This window comes from Podarcis raffonei, chromosome 9 (genome assembly GCF_027172205.1).
Source record: "Podarcis raffonei isolate rPodRaf1 chromosome 9, rPodRaf1.pri, whole genome shotgun sequence".
In the NCBI taxonomy this organism is placed as follows: domain Eukaryota; kingdom Metazoa; phylum Chordata; class Lepidosauria; order Squamata; family Lacertidae; genus Podarcis; species Podarcis raffonei.
Genome location: NC_070610.1, coordinates 55,748,757 through 55,770,786, shown reverse-complemented (window position 1 = coordinate 55,770,786; position 22,030 = coordinate 55,748,757). Strand labels below are relative to the sequence as shown.

Sequence of the window (22,030 nt, the reverse complement as noted above, 5' to 3'; positions counted from 1 at the left end):
AAAGAACTGGCCCACAGCTGAAAAAGGTTGCTGACCCCTAGTCTATATAATACATAAATATACATAGTGAGAAAACTCTTACAGGAGCTTCAAAGGTATTGTTCCACCCCACCCCCCTATAAAACCGTATTGAAAGCATGTAACCAGTTATTGATTGTGACATGCATAAACCTGTGTTATATTTGTTAATTTCCCCCCACCAGGATTTTCAATATGTGTACTCTTGCACACATAGCTAGTGTGAATGATATGCTATAAATTTATCTCTGGTAAAGAATACATTTTACCCACACTCTTGAAAAAAAAATTCAAAAAAAGGAAATCCCACAAGTTGTTCATTTTCTAAATGGAAAAGCATAATTGCAGATTTTCAGGAAAGTTGTTGCTGTAAATCTCATAGGCAGTGTTTCTGTGATCATTCTTGGGCATCAGACAGGTATTTAACAGTTGAGTTCAGGTTGTCTAGGATAACAGGAATGCTGTTATGCTGAATCTCTCTGCTGCTGGGATGAAATGAGTTGTGACATACCAGTGAAGATTAAATTTGTAACAGAGAGAGCACATCTGAAACACTAGCTTATGATTTCACAGTGGCATTACAAGTCTTACTGCAGTATTTAAGCAGTTAGGAAGAATGCTTGTCATTAGGGTTTGAATTTTATAAAATAGGATTTTATTGTCTTTCTAAGAGCCGTGAAAGTGGCTTGCATGAGCCAAGCGCAAACATTTCTGTTGCTGCTATGTTACTGCTGGTGAAGTCTTGCTTCACACTCCTGCATATAGAACTGTAATGCTTAAACAAGGCAGATGAATGTTGTTTCATCCCCACCCCTCAATCAGCCACTACTGTGGCTGATTTAAAATAACATTGCTGATGAGCTTGCACATTTTTGCTGGTGAGATGAACAAAGAGGAAGCAACACACCCCCTCTGTTGCCTGCTGCCCTTGGCCTCAGCTTACATTGAAAGATCATATCTCCAAAAATGGACCCATCTTGTACAGTTATACATAGCCTTCCTTCATTTAGAAAACAAGACAATTTGAGCTGTAGTTTCTGTTGTTACACTAAAGTTTTCTGATGCAGCATTGGCAGTATATGTGTCTTTGCATCTTTTCATGTAAATAAATGCTGCTAGGTCACTAGGTTACTGAAAGTAGGACTCCTTTAAACCAAAAAAGAAAAAGAAAAAGATTTTCAGTTGATAAGCCACTTTTTTTTTTTTAGATGTCTGGTTAAAAAATTGTATTTGCTATATAGAAGCCACTTGTGCCTTAATTGCATTTTAATGTTAAGTGTTCTGAGGACCTGGGGGTGGGGCACACACACACACACACACACACACACACACACACACGTGTGTGCTCATTTATTTAAACAAATATGATAGTATGATACTTTCAGGCTGCCTAGTAAGATAAATTGCTCTCTTTCTAACATGCATAAATCATGCACTCTTTATTCAGTTGTCGTAAAAATATGGTGTGGATTTAAAGGCATACAAAAGATTGTAGCCCAATACACACTTACCTGGGATTAAGTCCTAATGAACTCATTGAGTCTTGCTTCTGCGTAAACAGAACTGCAGTGTTACACACAAGCTAAAGGAGCTTGCTTGTAAATCCAAATTCTTGAGCTGCATGATGACTAAATTAAGGTTTTAAAAAGTGGCTCTTGTATATGTCCCATTGTTTTTATTAGGATACACATCTGGGTAAATTGTGTGTAGGGTACAGCCCAGTTTGTTACTCTATGTAACAAACTCTTGATGGGTTTTTAATCCTAATTTATAAATAATTTCCTTTTGGAATAAATTATGATAGGACTATATTAATACAATTTGGGATTTCCAAGGCTCCTAATTGAAAAGTTTACTTTAAAACACAGTATTATTATTATTTGAGGCAATATAATCTTTTAACGACTCCGTCTGGACACCAACAGGTTAATTTCTCAAGGCGGGTTGGGTTTTATGCTTATATTTTCTTAGCCCTGGTCAGGAGAAGTGCCTTTGCTTGCTCTTGTGTTCTGCCAAAGTGATAGGGTTTCATTTGTTTGAAAATCTAGCACATCCCAAGAGGTTACCTTGGTGTAGATTTCTTTCTCTCTGTATTAAATCGCTTATTGTCACAAACCAGCTAGTGCTGCTGGGCTTTGAAAAGAACTTCTAAGAAGGTTTGAGGGGGGAGCAGGAGAGCTTCTGTATTGAAGGGTTTTTCAGCCCTGCAGACTGGAGTACAGTTTGCAGCTGTTTGACTTGCGACAGTGATACGGATCCAATTGTATGCCGTACGCTAAGGAGCCATGGATGCAGCTGGGATAGAAGTTATAAATTTTGAAAGCAGTGCAGATTTGGGGCATTAATTGGCCACTAATAAAAGGAAACTCGGCTGCTTCTAACTGTGGGAGTCTGAAGCTTTGTATCTGATAACAGGAATTCAGTTTTAGTGATTCAGACCACGACTAATTGAAATATGAGGCATAGTGATCAAGTTTAGCTTGACCAGCATCATGTACTCAGGCTTGGGACTGTGTGGCGACAAGGTAGCATTTATTACTTATTCTCCATAACAGGGCCTGATTGAATTGTCTGGCTGCATTGTCAGCAGAGGTCCAGCTATGTTTGGAACAGCTAATTAAGTCATTAATAGTGGAATCATATAAATGTCTACTCATAAGTAAGTCCCACTGAGTTCAATGAAGCTTACTCTCTGGTTAATGTATAGGCCTGCAGCCTAAATGAGAGGTCAGATCATCTAATGTTTGCCTACTAAATGGCAAAATATTTATGCTATTCTTTTGTAAATTCTGCATTTTTAAAGAGGGTTGTTTTAGTAAGAAACATGATATTTTTTTGGCTCTGGAGTCTGACCAAAGGAGCAAACCATTCTGAACCTGTTTTAAACTGATTTAAACGCTATGCTTAGCTTGCTTTTGATAGGCATAATTTCTATCTCTAACAGTGCAGTCCTACCATGTTTACTCAGAACTAAATTCTACTGAATTCAGTTAGGATTACTCCTAGCCAGGTAAATGGGATTAGGATTGCAGCCTTTGTTAATATAGCTAAATTCATGATGCCTAGAATAATTTTGAGTTATGGCAGCATCACCGCATCCCTGGTAGAAATGCCAAGGGTTAATCCTGAGACCTTTTGCATGCAAAGCATGCATTTTGCCACTGAGCTGTGTTGCTTACCCTTTGGTTCTTGTCTGCTAAAGAAAATAACATGAACTGGTGGCTTGCTAGTCAGCTTAGTTTAGTTAGCTGGTTTGTGCCATCTCATGTCTGCAAAATGTTTCAGTAACATAAATCAAAACATGATCCAGAGAAGGAAAAACAATGCAATCCAAATGGAACCAAGAATAACAACAAAACGGAGAACTGGCAGAAAAGAACAGCAGCGGTGGGAACATGAATTAGAAACTGAATGCATGTCAAAACAGAAGTGTTTTGACTGGCCTGAAGAATGCCGGAAGGGAATGGGACAAATGCATTGCTCCTGGAATGGCATTGCTCAGCTCCAGGGCAGCAGCCAAGATGACCCTCTTTCTCAAGGAGACTAGCCTAGCGTGCTGGTCCTGGGGGCTAACTGAGAGGCAAGGTCAGAGTCCAGGTTGCGGTCGATGGTGCGGTATGGAGGCTTTCCTTAAAAGCTGTAGCTGGGTCCAAGGCAGGGAGTCGGGTGGGGTCAGGAACTCTGGCAGAAGAGCAGGACAGGGTGCAGGCAGGAACAGGCTAGCAACAATGTTGCTCCTGCAACCTGGGGCTGGGGCTGACTGGCTTTTATCTGACCCGAGGCATAGGGTGGCCCCAGTCCACAGGTGACTTGCCTCTCCTGACCTGGAGGCGAGCACTCCTCCTGCAGGAACTTAGTTCCCTCCGCCTCTCTGCCCTGAGCCTCTGCAGCTCAGGAGAAGCTGGAGGGTTAGCGGACCCAGAGGCAACCTCCTCTTCCCCTGACAGGGCTGAGAGTGGAGCACCTGCAGGCAATGGGTCCTCCATCACCTCAGGGGCCAGAACAGACTCAGCTGGTGCCTGCACCTGAGGATCCAGCACAGGTGAGGACCCTTCAGGCTCAGGTCCCAGCCCCGGCTCAGCTGGTTCTGGAGGCGGGGACTCCTGTGCAGGCTGGGATTCCTCAGGTTCAGCCTCTGAGTCTGAATCCCAGGCCATCACACCTAGGCTCTTAATGTAATGGCACCTGAGGCCAGTCCCCCTCAGTCAATGTAAAACCAAGGAAAGGTTCTTACAGGAGCAGGTGTTCTACAAGATAGACCATTCAGGGATTTCATACCCTCCAAGCATCCCAATGTTTCAAGGACAGTTCCGGAATTATGAAAACCATTCCAGCTTTTAATAATAATAATAATAATAATAATAATAATAATAATAATAATAAATTATATATATATATATATATATATATATATATATATATATATATATATATATGTATAATAAATTTTATTTATATCCCGCCCTCCCCAGCCGAAGCTGGGCTCAGGGCGGCTAACAGAATGTCCCTATTTCCCCCACCAGTGCTGCCGCCGGCAAGCTCAGCAAGGAGGATGAGCCAGTGCTTGTCCTACTGAACCTAAGAAAAGCCCTGCTGGATCATGTGAGTATGCTTTTCTCACAATGGCCAACCAGACGCTTATGGGAAGCTTGCAAGCAGAACCTGGGTGCTCTCCTGTATCGGGAAGCTTTTAATGTGTGCTGTGCTGTTGTGTTTTTGTATATTCTGTTGGAAGCTGCCTAGAAGCAGCTGAAGCAACCCATTCACATGGGCAGAGTACAAAAACCATCATCCTCATCCCCCTTGTGATTACCAACAGTGAAGGTAGAATATTCATTATTATTTTCATTAGTTCAACCTGAAATTGATTATGGGTTTTGGTGCTTGCATGCAAATGTCACCACCTAAGCATGTTGCTCAGGTGTTAATTTCTGTAACCCTTTCCTTTATGAAGGAATAATTCCTAATAAGAAGCCTCTTGTTGCTTCCTGTTGGTACTTTGTACTTACAGCCCATTCTTCACAAAAGTGGTTCCTGGGCAGGTTATTAAAAAAGTATGATAGACAATTAAAATAATAAAATACAACCCATAGTCTAATCTTGAGTTCCTCAAAGTGGTCTTGTCTTGTATCTGAAAATGTAGTTGCCACACCTGTCCAAAGTTGGTCAAAGTTACCACAGGCCAAAGTTGTCACCTGAGAATCCATTTTTCTTTCACTGCTTTTCAGCTGGTGGATCAATACCCCAAACAGAATTATGGGTCAATTGTAATAACCATGGGCACATTTATCATTCTGTCCTATTACCTTTTTCACAATTGTGGTGGAGGCAGAAAGTAAGAGAAAGGGGCTTGAAGAAGGGCAGATTTTTATTTATTTATTGGACATTTTTAATTACACCTTTTTGGCATAAATGCACCACTCAGGGCAGGTTACATCACATGAAATAACCATTTCGTTAAAAACAATATAAAACAATTATAAAATGAAGCAGTTAAAACAATCATAACATTGATTGTTTTTCACCTGCTGGAATAGAATGGTTTGCAATAACTGGTGAAAAAACAGTGAGGAAAGGCACTTCATGGGGCCCTTCAAGTGTTCCATAATTTTGGTGCAACCACTGAGAAGATCCCCTCTCTCCTCTCACCCACCCAGGCCTCTACTCCATGCAGGACACAGAGAAGGACCTTGTAGCCTTTGGGAACAGGCATGATGGTATGGAAGGAGGGAATTCCTTCTGTTTCATGGGCACAAACCATTTAAGGCTTTATAGTGTGTCCAGAAGCAAACTGGTAACCTGTGCAGCTGCCACCTGATCAGTGTAACATGATCCCTTGGGCCAGCACCCAGGAGCTCATAATAAAATAAAAATCTGAATCCCATGGGCTGAAGGCTGCTATTTCATCTAGGAGCTGAAAGATCACTTCTAAATAGCAAGAAAAAGAATATTGGGAAAGATAATTTTTGAGCTGGGAGGGAAAGGGGTCAAGCAGATTTTCCTCACCTGTCCTTCCACCACTTACGTCAGGGATGGGGTACCCATGGCCTTCCATCATCCTGGACCACTGGACATGCAAGCTGTAGCCGACAGAATTTGATGTTTGACAACAGCTGGAAGGCCACAGATTCCCCACAGCCAACTGGTAGACTCACTACCTCCTTGAAAATGATATAAATAAACAATATGTAATGTGACCATTGGTTTTGTCTAATTCATGCAGCACTTTACATCTCAACACACATTCATAAAATACAAAGTGAATGATTTTCTGTTTCTTATTCTTCATTGTCATCTCCCATTCATAGTGCAGTAGAGGGGGAGTAGGGAGCCATTTCTTTAGAATACCAATTTATAAAACCAGAGGGTTTCCCCCCTTCTTCTGGCAGCTAACCCTTTTGATTTCTTACAAGCTACAGGGTTGTAATTCTTCAGTGAAAACAGCCAGAAGCAGAACACAAAATGACCTTCAGCAACACGACTGGATGTTATGATAAAATATAATGAGATAAATTTTGAAAGAGACAACTTTTGACTGAAAAATTATAGCACTTATAAGATGAAAACTTCAGATACTTGAACAAAATGTTATCAGTGCTTGAAATCCAAAGGAATATATAATTAAATGTCATTAAGGGGGGTCTCTTTCCATGTTGTTTATACAGTAAAAACTCTATGGAAATGCTCTTAGTTTCATTTTAAATTGTCAGTTTGGTTCATGAGCTTAATACTTGTATAGAATTTTCTTTCTGCTAAATTCTTTTTTTTAAAAAAACCCCAAACCTACCTTACACACATTGGCTGAGCTGGGACAAAATATAGTGCCTTCCAGATATTGGAGGACTACAACTCCCATCAGCCCCCACCAGCATGGCCAATGGTCAAGGTCAAGCAACACCTGGAATGTACTACATTGTCTATCCATGCATTCAGTCAGCTGTGGAGAACCTTTGAACTACAACTCCTATAATTGACCATGCTTGCTGGGGCTGATGGGAGTTGTAGTTCACAAACATCTGGAAGGCCAAAGGTTCCCCACCCTGGCACTAAACTATAGTTTGGCAGTACTGGATTTCCTGAACTTGCAAATTGGGTTCTGAATCGTATCTCGTGGTTCCAGCATGCATCCCTAGTTCAAGCACAGAGCTCATTCCTGATCCTCCTAGCCATGATTTGGAGGACGGGAAACATTCCATCTGAACCTTCCCCATGAATGATATCAAATCAGCTTAACTTAATTGGGAGTCCCAATGTTTAAGTACTGTATTGCTAGATGTAAGAATCCCCCCATTGCTGTCTCTGCAACCATTCATAATTTTATAAGCCTGTCGTCATTTTATTCTAATCTAAAACAGCTCAAACTCTGCAGCTTTCCTTTATAGAAAAGTGTGCTAAACACCTTGATAATTTTAGTTGAATTTCTGCATTAAGAAAAATTTCTATTTTTGTTTGAATGGAATGACCAAGATTGTACAGAATATTCCACATGTTAACAGACTGCAGATTTATATATTGGCATTATTCTTACTGATCTCAACTGCTGGGAGAAACCTTGTAATGAGCTAAAAATTTTGGTTTTGTTTTGTTTCTGCTGTGCAATTCAACATACAAAGAATATATGGGACTGAAATTAATTCTGTCCACTCACTGGGTATGATTGACAAGTATTCTAGAGGATGTCATGTTGGTACATGGAAATAGCATAAAAATATAGCTATTCTTAAGTAAATATTTATTATTCTATTCATCTGATAGGAGCATTGCAGAGTTTACAGGAGGTTCAGATGGATTGCACCCATGGATTGATAGAATGTATGCAGACATTGCAGGGCTGTATGGATGAGCCCGGGGTGGGGAACTCCCCTCCCCCCATGTTGCTGAACTACAGCTCTGATCATTTCTGGCTTGCTGGAATCATGGGGCTTTTAGTTCAGCAACATCCGGAGGGCCATTGGACTAGCCCCACATCTCCTCTATGGGCTAGCCTCCTATCAATGCACACAGCAGCCACGCCCTCTGCCACCCACACCTTCAGCCAATATGTGAAGTGGCTCTTTGTGTTCTGAGCGTCAGGGGCAGTTGGAAGCAGAGAGACATCTTCCTGCCTCTGAGTCCGTATCATTGCAAGGCCAGAGATGAGCCATTGGGTGTCTATGACATTGGACTGGGTAGGTTCCACCAGTACATATTTGTAGCTGGTAGGTGCATTTGTGGTCCTCTGCAAAGAGTACTTTGCATGCATTGTCTCAATGGGGCCATTTTACATGCACATTTCAGCTCACAGTAGCTTTGTCAGGCTCCTGGTGGATCCACTCTGAGTTTAGCCCAGCTTGGCTACTTACCCTTTATCACAATTAACAGCTATCAGCTATTTTTCTCTTATGGTAATTCTGCTCCAAGAATCATTTTTGAGCTACAAACCAGGAGTGCCATAGTTTCCATTTTGAACATAGACTCTGACCTTGTATCAATCAGCACCCTATGTCCAGACATGCCCAGTTTTGTCTACTTCAACTCAGTGGTGTAGCTAACCAATTGGGTGCCTGGTGTGGGGGGGTGTCCTGCAGCCAGGGGCGGGGCAATCTGCGCCCATGGGGGTGGATCGAGCCTCTCCGATGCTTGGAGCCTGTCCGACGCCTTCCCCTCAACTGTACGGTGGCTGAGGGAGAGGCATTAGGCAGACACAAGTCCCACGCTGCCATTTTAGGTAGCGCAGAACCTGCAGGCACCTAACACGTCACTCCTAAGAAGTTTCATGAGCCCTATTTTTTTTAAAAAAACTCATTTTGTCCCATCTCCCCCAGTGATGACACCCAGGACACACACCCTGCACCCCTTCCTCCTCCTTCAACTGTCAATGGTTCTCCAAGTTCTCAGACAGAAGTTCTTCACATCCCCTACTACCTGATCCTTTTTAAAGTAGATTTGTCAGGGGATTGAACCTGAGACCTTCTGAATGCAAGGTGCATGCTCTAACGCTGAGACACAGTCCCTTTCCTGCTACTGTTTAGGGGAATCTGCATCTCGCATTTGCCCCAGTATCATCTAGTGATGGATGGAAATTTGGTTTTAAAGATCCACTGCCTAGTCTTTAATAAGCAGCAGCTCTCAACCTTCACACACAGACTAGGGATGGGGAACCCTGTGGTTCTCCAGATGTTGGACTACAAATCTCAACATCCCTGACCATTTGCCAAGCTGATGGAAGTTGTAAACCAACAGTTGGGGCTGATGGGAGTTGAAATCCAACAGCATATATAGAGCAACAGGATGCACATCCCTGACATAGAAAAAATATATGCAAAATTATGGCGGACTTATGCAAAAGAAAGCCAGGCACATCTTACTGAAGCAGGGCATTTCTGCACAAAGAATGGTCAGAGCTTTAAAATCTGCAATCCTATATATACTGCAATCCTATACACCAAGTGTGTATAGGAATAGCCAATGGGTCTTAGGTCTTACTTCTGAAAAGTCATACACAGGATTGTACTGCATGATACATATGAAAGAACAATATTTCTCATAAGGATTAAATGCTGAACAAAACGTCCCCCCCCCAAAAAAGTGCCTTACCTTGCCAATCATTTTGCTGAAGTTTTAACCCTAGAGAGACTGAGTGGAATTTGCAAATGCTGGATGCTAATATAATTGCAGAAATTAGTCAAGCTCTGAAAAATATTTAATCCAGTTTTTGAAAATTAATATTGTGATACTGTTTGTGCTTTAGGATTAAAAGTATAAATGTTATAGTGGCTTTGCTCTTCATCTCTGTGAGACTTTAGAAGCCTGAAATGTTTAAGATATGTAGCATGCACAGTTGCAGTATGAAATTTCAGGGTAGAATTCAGACATATTTGGAATCTGTTGGCTATTGTATTTAAAGTAAGATTGTAAACAGTTTTTTTGCTACAGTATTTCACACTACTTTGTAGAAATCAAATCACATACAGCAGCACATAAATTCTTTGTCTGAAATGTTTTTTTTTAAACTGTCTGAGAATATTTTTAAAAAATCAGCTGTGGCCTTTTCAGTTGTATCGTATTTCAAATACCTTTTATTCAGTCTTTTATGACCAGTTGCTTGACAGCATATAGATATAGTTACTTCATGTGAACAATACCCTTGTGCAATTGGCGTTGGTATGAGGTTCTTTTAGGGTAGATGTCAATATATACAACGGTTCCCAGCTGAAAGACTTTTTAAAAGGGCTTTGATGCAATGAATTTGGCATGGCAAAAAAATGATGTTTTCATTGAAACACTTCCATGCTACACTCTTTTGACTGCATCTATTTTATGAGCCTGGTTTTATGAATCTTGAGCGTGCCTATTCTAATGGTACAGTAGTTCAGCATTTAAAACACACACACACACCCCCGACCATATGGCTGGCGATATGAACTACCAGGTCTGCAGTGTTTAGCAAAAGCATCTTTACAGAAAAAAAAAATTCCTATTATGCTGTACGTGGAAACAAGCTTTTAAATAAAATTCTCTTTGTAATGTCTACAGTTGGAGGCAGATTATTGTGTTTTTTCCAGGGAGTTAAACATTGTTGGGATATGAAATGACAAGAGCTATGGTAAGTGGCTTGTGCCTTTATTCCACTTTTGTATGCTTCTGCAGGGTTTTGCGGTGCTTAAAAAACCCCTGTATAAACAGAGTTTTGTGTTCGGTCAAAAGAAATGTGTGTACCCCATGGCCAGTCATTCTTCTGTCATACCAGAGTCCAATGTGTGCTCTTCATAAAAGAGCAAACTTGCTTCCCCTAAAGTCGCCAAAGTGGTAAGGAAAACTTTTACACTGTGTAGGTGTATGTGCTGTGTTCATATATATGTGGTGTACACTATGGATGTGTTTATGTTTATGGTGTGTGAGAGAGAAAGGCAGAGCTCTTATAGCCTGTATGACCTACTGCTAATTGTTTACAGTCATGGAGGCTGATATACAAAGACAGCTCCCCACATGACAAGGGAAGTCATTGCATTTCCTTTCAGTGGACCGGGCAGCCCCATGCATGCGTTCCTCTGAAATGAATGATGTAGCCAGCATATCTAACTCCACGCACATAGAGAAATATAGATTATATTTATTTTAGAAGTCTTAATTGGAATTTAGTAGTCATTCTTAAGCTTCAGAATGTTGTTGTTTTCTTTTCAAAATGCAACACTCAAGCATGCATTACTTTAAAAAAAACAACAACAACCCTGTGATCCTGATGCATATATTTTATTTATTCATTTATTACTAAAGTTCTGTGACAGTACCAGTGAGTGCAATGCTGTGTGCTTCAGCAGAATTGGGGGAACAATTAACCTGACTGCTTTAATTTACACATGACACATGAGTTCATAGATCAACATTGCTTTAAAGGATTGTAGCAAATTGTAAACAAGGTAAACAAGAGGCTGTGTTTGAGAATGTGTTGGGCTTGCATTTTTACTCCCCTTGGGATTTGTGTTTGTTGTCATAATATGCTTGGAGTTACCCTTAGTGTCCTCTTACTGTTTTCCAAGCCAAACAGTTAAATGTTAGAAACAAAAGTATAATACAGATTTCAGAAGGTAAAATAATCATCAGTGGTATTTACTGAAGAAGGATCTGTATATTTACCTTGTTAGGGGACATAATATTTTGATGAGAAGGATCTCTTATCAGCATGTGATTTCAGCAAATAATTTGAGACCATATTGGTCTACAGAGCTGATCCAGTGAAATGCTCCAGATTGTCTGAGCAATCCAGTTTATTTTAATTTCTCTGCCTTACAACCTAAAGTGTGTAATGATGTTTTGTAGTTCACCAGAGATTATATTCATGTTAAGAAGATGCTGTTGCCAGTAAGTGCAGAGAGCTGATTCATTTTCAAGGAGGACTAGACTTAACACACTTGTGTAGGTGATAGATGTGTTTGAAATATAATCCTGATTAAAAATGCATGTGTGAAAACCCTTTGAATGGAGTGTGTGTCTGATACCATGTCCAGAGCTCTTCTACGTGAGAGGAGAAGGCAAGTTGTAATAGCCGCTTACCCCATTTCCTCATCATTTCCTGCACGCTTTGCTTTTCCAGGAGAATTTTTGTAGCAGATGCAGTTTTGCTGAAGCCCAAAGCTAATAGTTAATTCTAGGCAGTAGGAACAAAGGGGAGGACATCATTTAGTGAAGGAAAGTAAGTTAGAAATTAGTTAATCACCCAACCTGCCCATTTTAAAAAAAGTTTTTTTATTTACAGATAAGAGAAAGAACAGTCTGTGTGTTTCTGACCTTGTTTTGAATAATTGCCCCTAATTTTAAATGATGATCTTCACCTGGCAATTGTTATGGCCTAAATTTATATTTGCGCCTCCTGCGTGTCTCCATGGATATCTGTCAGCATCCTCATTTATCTGAGCAACATAAATCAGCTCTTGATTCAAGCCAGGACAATGATAAATATTTGCTGAATGTCTGTTTTGGTGATACAAGAGGCCAAAAGGGGCCCAAAAAAGTTTTCATTAGTTTTGAAGAATCATCATTCTGTAAATTGATACTGTAAGAAAATCAAGGGCTACCCCCCTCCAACCTTATTCCAAGTGGTGGAAACTAGACTAGGGTTTGGGGAAGACATGCTTTTGCAGTTCTTCCAGGAGAAACACATTTACTATTGCTCAGTGAAATAAATGCTGGGAGGCCCTGGAAGTTAATATTTGATTTATATCTTGGAAGATATGTGTATATGTGGGTTTGTGTTGGTTTTAGCTTATAGTCTGTAACACTTCAGGGCCAACATACAATAGGGTAATAGTATCATGCCACAAGTTGCATCAAAGTCTAAGATAGTGCCAGTCCTGTGGGTCTGATAGTACATATGAACTGTGCCTTTAGTCCAGGGTTGGGGAACTTCATTGTAAATGTTAGAAATTTTAAATGTTAAGCAGTTAGGTCATGCGTCTAAATAAATAAATTGAATAATTGCAGTGATTTCTAAATTTGCATCTATACATATAAATCACTATATGTGAATTTTCTGTAAATCTGTCGCCTCTATCATCCTCTTGAGTGTGTGATGTATTTCCTGCTGTTGTGTAATGTGCAAGCAGCCACCACCCTCCCATACGTCATGTTTTAAAAGGGAGTTTGTTTGAATGGCTTCTGCTTTCATGTTAGATTTGACAATTTCAGTGACTCTATCTTTCAAACACATTGAAGACTTATATATTAGAGGGGTAGTATTAAGCCAGGCTTATATAAATTGAAGTATATTATTATTATTATTATCTTTCTTAGGCTGACTACTGTCTAAAACTTCCATCCAGTTGAGAAATGGAAAAATAGACTCATCACATATTGAGATCAGCCAAAACTAACTGGGAATCACAGCAGGTGCCTGGAGAGATGGGCTTGATATCTTCTAGGGATGGCTAGAGATGACGATAATTCCATTCAATTGGTGTACTGGATAGGAGGTTATGCATCCTTATGTCAGCAAACCCTTATGCCCGAGCCATTGCCATTGCCTCCTACCCTACTAAGCGAAGTTGGAGAATATGAAAGGTGAGCCAAGCAAGCAGTAGATCAGGCATAAGCAAACTCGGCCCTCCAGATGTTTTGGGACTACAACTCCCATCATCCCTGATCACCGATCCAGTTAGCTAGGGATGATGGGTGTTGTAGTCCCAAAACATCTGGAGGGCCAAGTTTGCCTGTGCATGCAGTAGATCTTTGACTGCCTCATGTTCTACACAGGGAACAATGAATGGTTCAACTAAGAAGATCTTCCTGGTGACAAATAATGGAAAGAAAATGAGGAAGAGATGGACAGTCCTCACCATGGAAACATTTTCACTGCACTCTACTGTTAAAACTGTAGAGCCAGTCTGAGTCACCAGAGCATCATAACAGATTGTGGCAACCAACCCTGCCTTTCCTTTGAATCTGCTAAATCCCAAAGCTTGTGGCTTGGTACCGTAGAAATTGACCTACATTTATTTCAGACCACCAATCTTGTCCATCCCTTGGTTGCCTAGTACCTTGTATTCCTTCCTGCTGGGCCATGAGCCTCAGTCCTGATCCAGGAGGAATTACCACTAGTCCCTTCCAGCTCAGTATATGAAACTGACACTCTCCCTTGTGTTGATTATCTTTGTTGAAGGGCTCTGTGGATTATAGCCCTCTCTCGAGCTTTTGGCAAGCTTTTCTACTTCTTCAGTGTCCCTGCCAGCAATGACCTTAAATCATGCACTAGGTCTGTTTTTTTCTTTCTTCTGCTTGCACCTGGACCGAGGACATGAGAGCGAATGCTGAGTGGCAAACCAGCTGCCTTTGTTTTCTCTTACTTACTGCTGGGGAGATCTAGGGTTTTTTCTACCTAGTGGAAGCCACCTCTGCTGAAGTTTGGGATGGGACCCACCAGTGAAGAACAGGGTGCAATCTCCCTTGCTATATCACAGTACCACTATGTTGTCAAGATCTGAGATAAGAAAAGATACAGGGATATCCAGTTGCTTCCTTCATTCTTCCCTTATTTTTTAGATTTATGACAAGAGGTATGCAGTGAGGCACCCACATAGTTTGGAAGCCTACACTTAAGTAAATGATACAGATCTGCCCCATTACAATTAATTATCTTACAGTTCAACCCTGTGCATTACTACTGAGAAGTAAGTCTCGTTGGGAGATATCCAGTTCACACATTCCATTAGGGCAAGGATTTACACGTGCACAATGGAACTTCCTCCCTCGTCTGTCGCCTCTGCATGTACCCTGTACCCCGTAAACCTGTTCCAGATGTTCCTCCAACCTTTTGAAACAGATGTTGGGAGGGTTTGGGGTACATGCACTATTTTGAATGCTACCCATTGAGTTCAAAAGGGCTTGCACCCCATTAAGTGGAAATAAGATATCACCCTTAATTAACTTAGTTTTTGCGAGGTGGCCATTTGTAACAGGGATGAAACCTCTAGGCCTCATGGATGCTTTTGGGCTCCAGGGCCCATCATCCAGAGCCAGTATGGCCAATGGACATGGATGATGGGAGTTGGGAGTCCAGCAATATCTGGGGGCGCACAGGTTTAGCTCCTTCAGAATGTTTTGCATTTCTGGTTGGTTTAATTTTTTTTGCTAGAGGTTATGGTGAGGAATAATAAATAGAGGCAAATCTGAAATGTGAGAGTGGGAAAGTAACATTATTTATTAATTAATTTTTTGTCCTCTGAAATGAGCTCAGAGCAGCAAACAACAACCAAGTATATATATACCCCAAATAACTGTGGAACAATTTTCATGATTCTGTTATGCTCTGTAACTGTGACCGTGGATTTAATGTCACCTTGACCTAGAGACTGCAGCAAAAATGATATATGGCAAATTTGCTACTCATTTAGTATAATTATGCTGTGCATAGTGGCTGACAACCTTCAATTAACTTTCATTTTTTAAAATAGAGAGGAACAAAGAGAACTGGTCTTTATCACTTGAGTATACTTTTAATGAGTTATGGAGGTTGCAAGTTATCAGATGCTAGAGGCCAATACTAGTAGGTAGGAACTGTGCGTGCTTACCTATGTCACACCTTATATACTCATCCTTAATACACTGAGCAGTTAGGATTTCATTGTTTTCAGTTCAATAAATGCCCCATAAGGGAGATGCATGTAAGAGACAATATTTTCCTGCTCGGTTTGAATGGGCAAGGGGAGATACCACAATCCAATATTTCTTTTAAACTATATAAATAGAGTAGTATTGATTAGTTGACTGATAAATGTCTTATAGTTTCTTAGCTGTTTCTTTTGTGCAGCCTGAGTGCTTCTGCGTTTAGTCATAGTGATGCCCACTAACTCAAATGGGACACCTCAGCCTTAATTTCATTATTAAAATAATTTGTGTGCACAGCCTAAAAGACATTCTCAACGTTGAGCTTACATGTGGGCGTAAAAACAGCAAAGAGAATGGCTGCAGTGCTATGATACATGGATTTTTTTCTTTTTTAAAGTTTTTTCATTCAAAAACCTCATATGCTACTTTGAGTTCCTCCAGAGCAGTGGTTCTCAAAGGGTGTGGCAGGAGAGGATGGCAAGTGTATTGGGAAGATTCAAGGACAATCAAAGAAACATTTAAACATTTCAGTACTGTATAGTATAGTATAGTATAGTATAGTATAGTATAGTATAGTATAGTATAGTATAGTATAGTATAGAAATATTATTTCTTTGCAGAATATACATGGATATCTTTTCAAAATCAAGCACTGCTAGGAGTTGTTTCTTTTTGTTTTCCAATGTATTTCTTATCAATAAAAAAATTGTTTTGGCATGAGCAAGTTTCTACTCTTGAAGTGTGCCACCCCCCCAAAAAATGTTTGAGAACCATTGCACTAGAGGAAGAAAAGTAGGATAGAAACTTGCAAGACAAGCAAACAAATATGCCAGTGGACAATCACTTTCAGCTACAAGTCCAGTCAGCTTCCGTATGTGGAATGGAGGGTGCGCCATCTTGTCCAGGCTTGGGCTACCCCTGCAGCTGCGATTGCTGTGGGATACTACTCAGATGGGATGCTGTTTAATACTTCCAGGTTCCATGGGAACACTGAAACTGAAGTTCTTATTAATGCAGTGTGGTACTGTTGATTAGGTGTTCCATCAATTTTGCCATGTGATGGTGGTCTGTAATGCATTTTGGATATTAGAGTGGGAAGAGGGGCTTGCAGGACTTCCCCACTTATTCAAAATATATGGTGCACATACATCAACCAAGTATTTCTGCTAGTGCAAGAATTTCTGCTTGCATGAACATCCATTAGCTTGTCTTTCCCTCCGCACTCCTGCGCTTTCTCCAGAGTGCTGGGGGAAATCCCAGAACAGACGGAGAGGGAGTGATAGAAGATGGAGGGGAAGTTCTGTTGTTTAGCCAAAGGTCCTTGCACTAGAGCAAGCAGAGAAGATGGGAACTGTAGTCCAAAAGCAGCTGGAGACCCAAGTTTGGGAAATCCTGCACTAGAGGAAGTACCGGGTTGAATATTGCCTAAAAAGGTAAAGGTAAAGGACCCCTGACAGTTAAGTCCAGTTGCTGACGACTCTGGGTTTGCGGCGCTCATCTCGCTTTACAGGCTGAGGGAGCCAGTGGTTGTCCGCAGACAGTTTTTCCGAGTCATGTGGCCAGCATGACTAAGCCGCTTCTGGAGCAATGGAACACTGAAACCAGAGCAGTGCATGGAAATGCCATTTACCTTCCCTCTGGAGCGGTACCTATTTATCTACTTGCACTTTTTGGCATGCTTCCGAACTGCTAGGTTGGCAGGAGCATGGACCGAGCAACAGGAGCTCACCCCGTTGCGGGGATTCGAGCCACTGACCTTCTGATTGGCAAGCCCAAGAGGCTCAGTGGTTTAGGCCGCAGCGCCACCCGCGTCCCTTGGATATTGCCTACAGTGTCAGAAGTGGTCCCAAGTACCATACTGCCCCAAGTGGTGCTGTGATCAGAAAAGGAAGGACTGGGTTATAATTCCAAATCAGACATGAAATTCAATGGGTGACCTTGAGCCAGTCACTGTCATCTCATAGGGTACCCTACTTCACAGGGTGCTCATGATAATAAAATGGAGAAATCTCCATGTACACCCCATCGAGAACCTTAGACCAAGAGTAGCCAATGTCATACCCTCCAGATGTTGTTGGACACCAACTCCCATTCAGTATAACTAGAGGTCAGGGATGCAGTCCAACCACATCTGGAGGGCATCTTGTTCACTACCTCTGTGGCACACAAATAGGATTTTAAAGAACAAAACAATTTAGGCTATCAGTCACCTTGTGCTAACTCAAGACCACACAGCGTGGTCGTCAATGAATTACTATGGCTGTACTGTTATCAGTATTCTTTCTTGCATCTGACTGCATGACTCAAAATAATATCAAAGAGAAGAAGTATGTTTTCCTCCTTTTTCTTGCTGTCTCCTGTCATTGCTGGAGGCACCCAGTTTTGTCATAACTTATACAATTATCAATAGCCCTTTTTTAATTTGACATTTTAAGAGCTGTGTTAGGTAAGGGATAATTAATAGCACTTGCTTGCTTTAAACTTGAGCTTTGATTTATATATAGCATAATTATGTCTAAAGCCTCTAACTCAGTGCTTACTCCACTAGGTATTTCATGTGTGTTTTGCTTTAATATGTCTCCTTCCGTATAGCAGGACTAATCCTTTACCTGGCCATCTTAAGCTCAGAAACACTGATTACATATTGTGATCTTCTTGCAAGCACCTTAATTATTTCCTGATGTTTCTCCCTTTCCTCAGTTATTTTGTGTTTCAATTCAATATAAAATAAAATAAAATGGTGGATGAAATTTCATAACAAAATTTGTTGCAGGTAAAAAAAAATCCAATGCATAAAAATTACTGTGTCTTCAAGACCAAAACATACCAATCTTCTAAAACCCTGAATAATTTTTCCACCTAATCCCTCGGTGCCTTTTAACAAGTGAAACTATTTTTTATTTTTTTATAAAATTGTCAATGGCTTTTCTCTAGATTTATTGTGGCTTCTGTTCTGCCTCGTTCCTTGTCTGTTGTATGCCAGGATAGGCACAGTAATTCATCTGTATGTGGGGGTGCATTTTCCCTTTTTACTTTACTAAGAAAGAATAATTAAAAGTTTGAAACTCCAGTGTAAATTGGCTAGCCATAAACCAGAACAATTATTTATTCATTTGTCATGCTACAGAAGAAAACCCTTACAATAAATTTGTGCCTATCAGTGGTAATGAAATTTAATTCATCTTTAACATTCTCTATATTTTCTTTTGCAATTAATTATCTTACTAGGTTACATTCATATTAATATATGTTTCCTCTCAAATTCTAAAGAGAGTAGTGTCTCTAATTTATTTCCCATCTAGGAGTAGTTTTAAGCAGGGTCTTAATGCTGGTGATCTCTTCCTTAGTTACAAATACACACTGTGAGCGTTCTGAGATTTATATAAGCATCTAGAATCCAGATCTGGGGCTTTAATCTGCTTCTGCAGTTAAGATTAATTAGCCATTATTAATAACATTCACAAGGTGGGTAAAGTGTTGTCTTTGTGGTCTCACAGTCTCTCTTATTTGGATTTCAAAATTGACACACGATGAAGCAGCTTTATTTCTGTGCTTGAAAAAAATAGCATTATGTGAAGGAGACGCATGTGCTGTTTTAAGCCACAAAATCTATAAGGTTAAGAACTGCTATCATATTTGGGGAGACAGGGGCTGGATTAGAAAACCCATGAAAAACAGAAGCGTTTTGTGAGTGTCAAATTTCTATGTCCAAGTGTTTAGTGTAAAAAATAGTATAGTATTAAATATAAAATGCAACTTAAAAAAACTTTTTTAATTCAGTACAAAATGTGTTTTTAAAAAGAAGGCAATATCTATGTTGACTTCTTTTCTTCTTTTGTGATTCTTAGCCACACCAGAGCACATAAGTGGACACAACTCTATTTTCCCTCTCATTTAAATGAACAGAATGAAGGCAAGAGAGGGAAAGGAAGGAAGGGTTAAATCAAATTCACAAAGAATAGTAACAAGGAAACTCTTACATTGCTGAGTATATTCTTAGCTACTGTTCCTTGTTTAAACAACATCTGACTAGATATCATTGGAAACTCTATGTTTGGGTAGCTGCACCTTTGTTCTGACTTATGAGCAACTGGGCATTTTTTGTGTTCTTAATGTGAACTGCAAACAGATTCTGGGTGGTTACAGAAAATTAACAGTGCGATTCCATCTATATCTACTCAGAAGTGGAGTTCAGATGAGTGTATATTGGACACAGCTTAAAAGTCACAGTTTTGGTTTTATTTTGAAGACTTCACACAAACATGGTGGAGATTTTACTAAAGGTAAAAAGTCCTATCTAGAAATAAATTATGAATAACTGCCAGAAATTAAGCTTAATCCCCCCCCCTCATATTCATCACATCCCACCATATTTGGAAACTGTACATAAGCAGTGTGCTAATGTTTTGTGCTCACAGTACCTCACTGTCTCATAAAGGCATGTGAGTGGTTCTGTGTATATTGCAAATAAGGGTCAGACCCTTTTGGTTTTGATTAACCTTTCTAGCATGAGCTACGGAGCTTGGTCACACGCTGTAAATAGCTTTATATACCCACCCATTTATAGAATAACACTTCCAAGCCAACATGTTTGGTCTTACCTCTAACCAATACCTTTTGGGAATGGCAACCCTACCTACTAGTCCGCAGTCCTTAGTTAAATCATCAGTTTGTTAACTGCTGTTTGCAATCTAAACCCTCCCTCTGGAATGAACTTCTTTAAAGCAAAATGAAATAAAATAAAGGTAAGTAAAAGTAAATAGATTTTCCTATTGAAAGTTATTACTTCAGGAATGAAGAAGATGGATATTGATCTGCCCCATTCTTTGCCATTACAGTCAGGTTCACACAGATAGCTCAGACACTTTATTCTAAGCAAACAGCCATTTTCTCTTCTGACTTGGATTCCAGTGAGAATTGAAAAAAGTAAAAGGTTTGCAAAAACATTTTTCTGTCCTTCTTACAGGGACAATTTAAGTTGAAGTAACAGTTTTCTGAGATACCTGCACCTGTTATTGATTTATTTCTTCTATGTCACAAACAATCTCCTGTTTTATAATACCCTTGTATGCTGCCCTGAGGTAGTTAATTAGAAATAGTTTTGGTTGTGTGTGTGTTTTTTTTAACTCTGGGAAAAGTGGGGGGAGCTCAAAAGATATGAAATGTTCTGAATAAAGCAGATACATGGGCATGGGTATGTTTTTATTCTTATGTGGTCTCCGTTGGTGCTTGTAATACTTAGACTTTCAACTATAATAAATGGTAGAGAATCTGACTGTCATAACACTGCAAGTGGTACTTGAAATCCATAGGTCCCCATTGTTCTGTGGTGTATTTCCAGCTAACCCTCACAATATGACCTTGAGCATCTCTTGTACAGGAAAAGTGTAACCCCCCCTCCAAGTCATGAATAAAGTTAATATTCAGTCCCCCAACACTGTTCTAGTCCTAGTAGGAGTGAACATGGTTGAATAAAAGTGTGTATGAATGAAAGAAATGCTGAGGTGTCTTTCTGAATACACAATCACTTCCTAGTTTGAATATAGTTTTTGTTCTTTCTTTGTAGCTTTCTGTTTTATACTTGGGGATTAATATATGACCTCTGGCTTTTCAGGAAAAGTGCACACAGCCTGGGGTGGGGGACCTCTTTCTGTTTTTACTTTTTATTGCATCTTTTGACATTTTCGCAAATAAATATTTGACAGCTATGAACATCTGCAAAAGTTATTGTTATCATAACTTGAGCTCAACAGAGCTACTGGTGCTGGTGCTTGGCAGATCATATTGCAGTAATGACGAGGAGTCCATTACAGCCTCTCTCCTCTTTTTAAAGTCCTCTCAGGTTTACAGGAATAACTTCTTTTTTCTGTGTTGAGGATTTTTGTTTCGTTTTCTTCAGAAATATTTTGTAAAAAGCACGACTTCTGTTGCAATTACATTTGCCTTTGGGCCTCTACTACTTCTCCTTTATAAAATATATTTCTGTGTCAATTCTGAATTTTGTACAAATGTGATGTGAAACAATGTGCAAGTTGTTGTTGTTGTTGTTGATGATGATGATGATGTTGCTGTTGTTGATGATGTTGTTTAGGTCAATGAGACTTAGCCAGCCTTAATCCCCAAAGTAGATTTGAACAGTATAGACCTCTAGTTCTATTAAAAGTATCCCACTTTATTATTTCTTTCTCGTATTCAGTATGCACCCAAAGGACTGAATGCATTATGTTCTCATTGAAGAAAGCAATAGAGACAGAAATATGCAGTTAGTCATTTATGTGCATATTACAGTATAAATCGCAAAGATTAAGGGGAATCATATTTGGGAGCACTGCAATTTTGCAACCAAAAGCACTTAAATAATTACCTTTTAAAGCAACTTTTATTGACTATGCAGGAGGATAAAAAGTAATCTTACTTGTTTTAAATGGTATAA

General features: G+C 39.9%; 1 long non-coding RNA gene across 1 annotated transcript in view; it reads left to right on the top strand.

Moving 5' to 3' along the window:
• The window catches only part of LOC128420906 (uncharacterized), a 71,762-nt gene that overhangs the window by 6,052 nt on the left and 43,680 nt on the right, over positions 1-22,030 (top strand). The gene's annotated exons all lie outside the window — the stretch shown is intronic.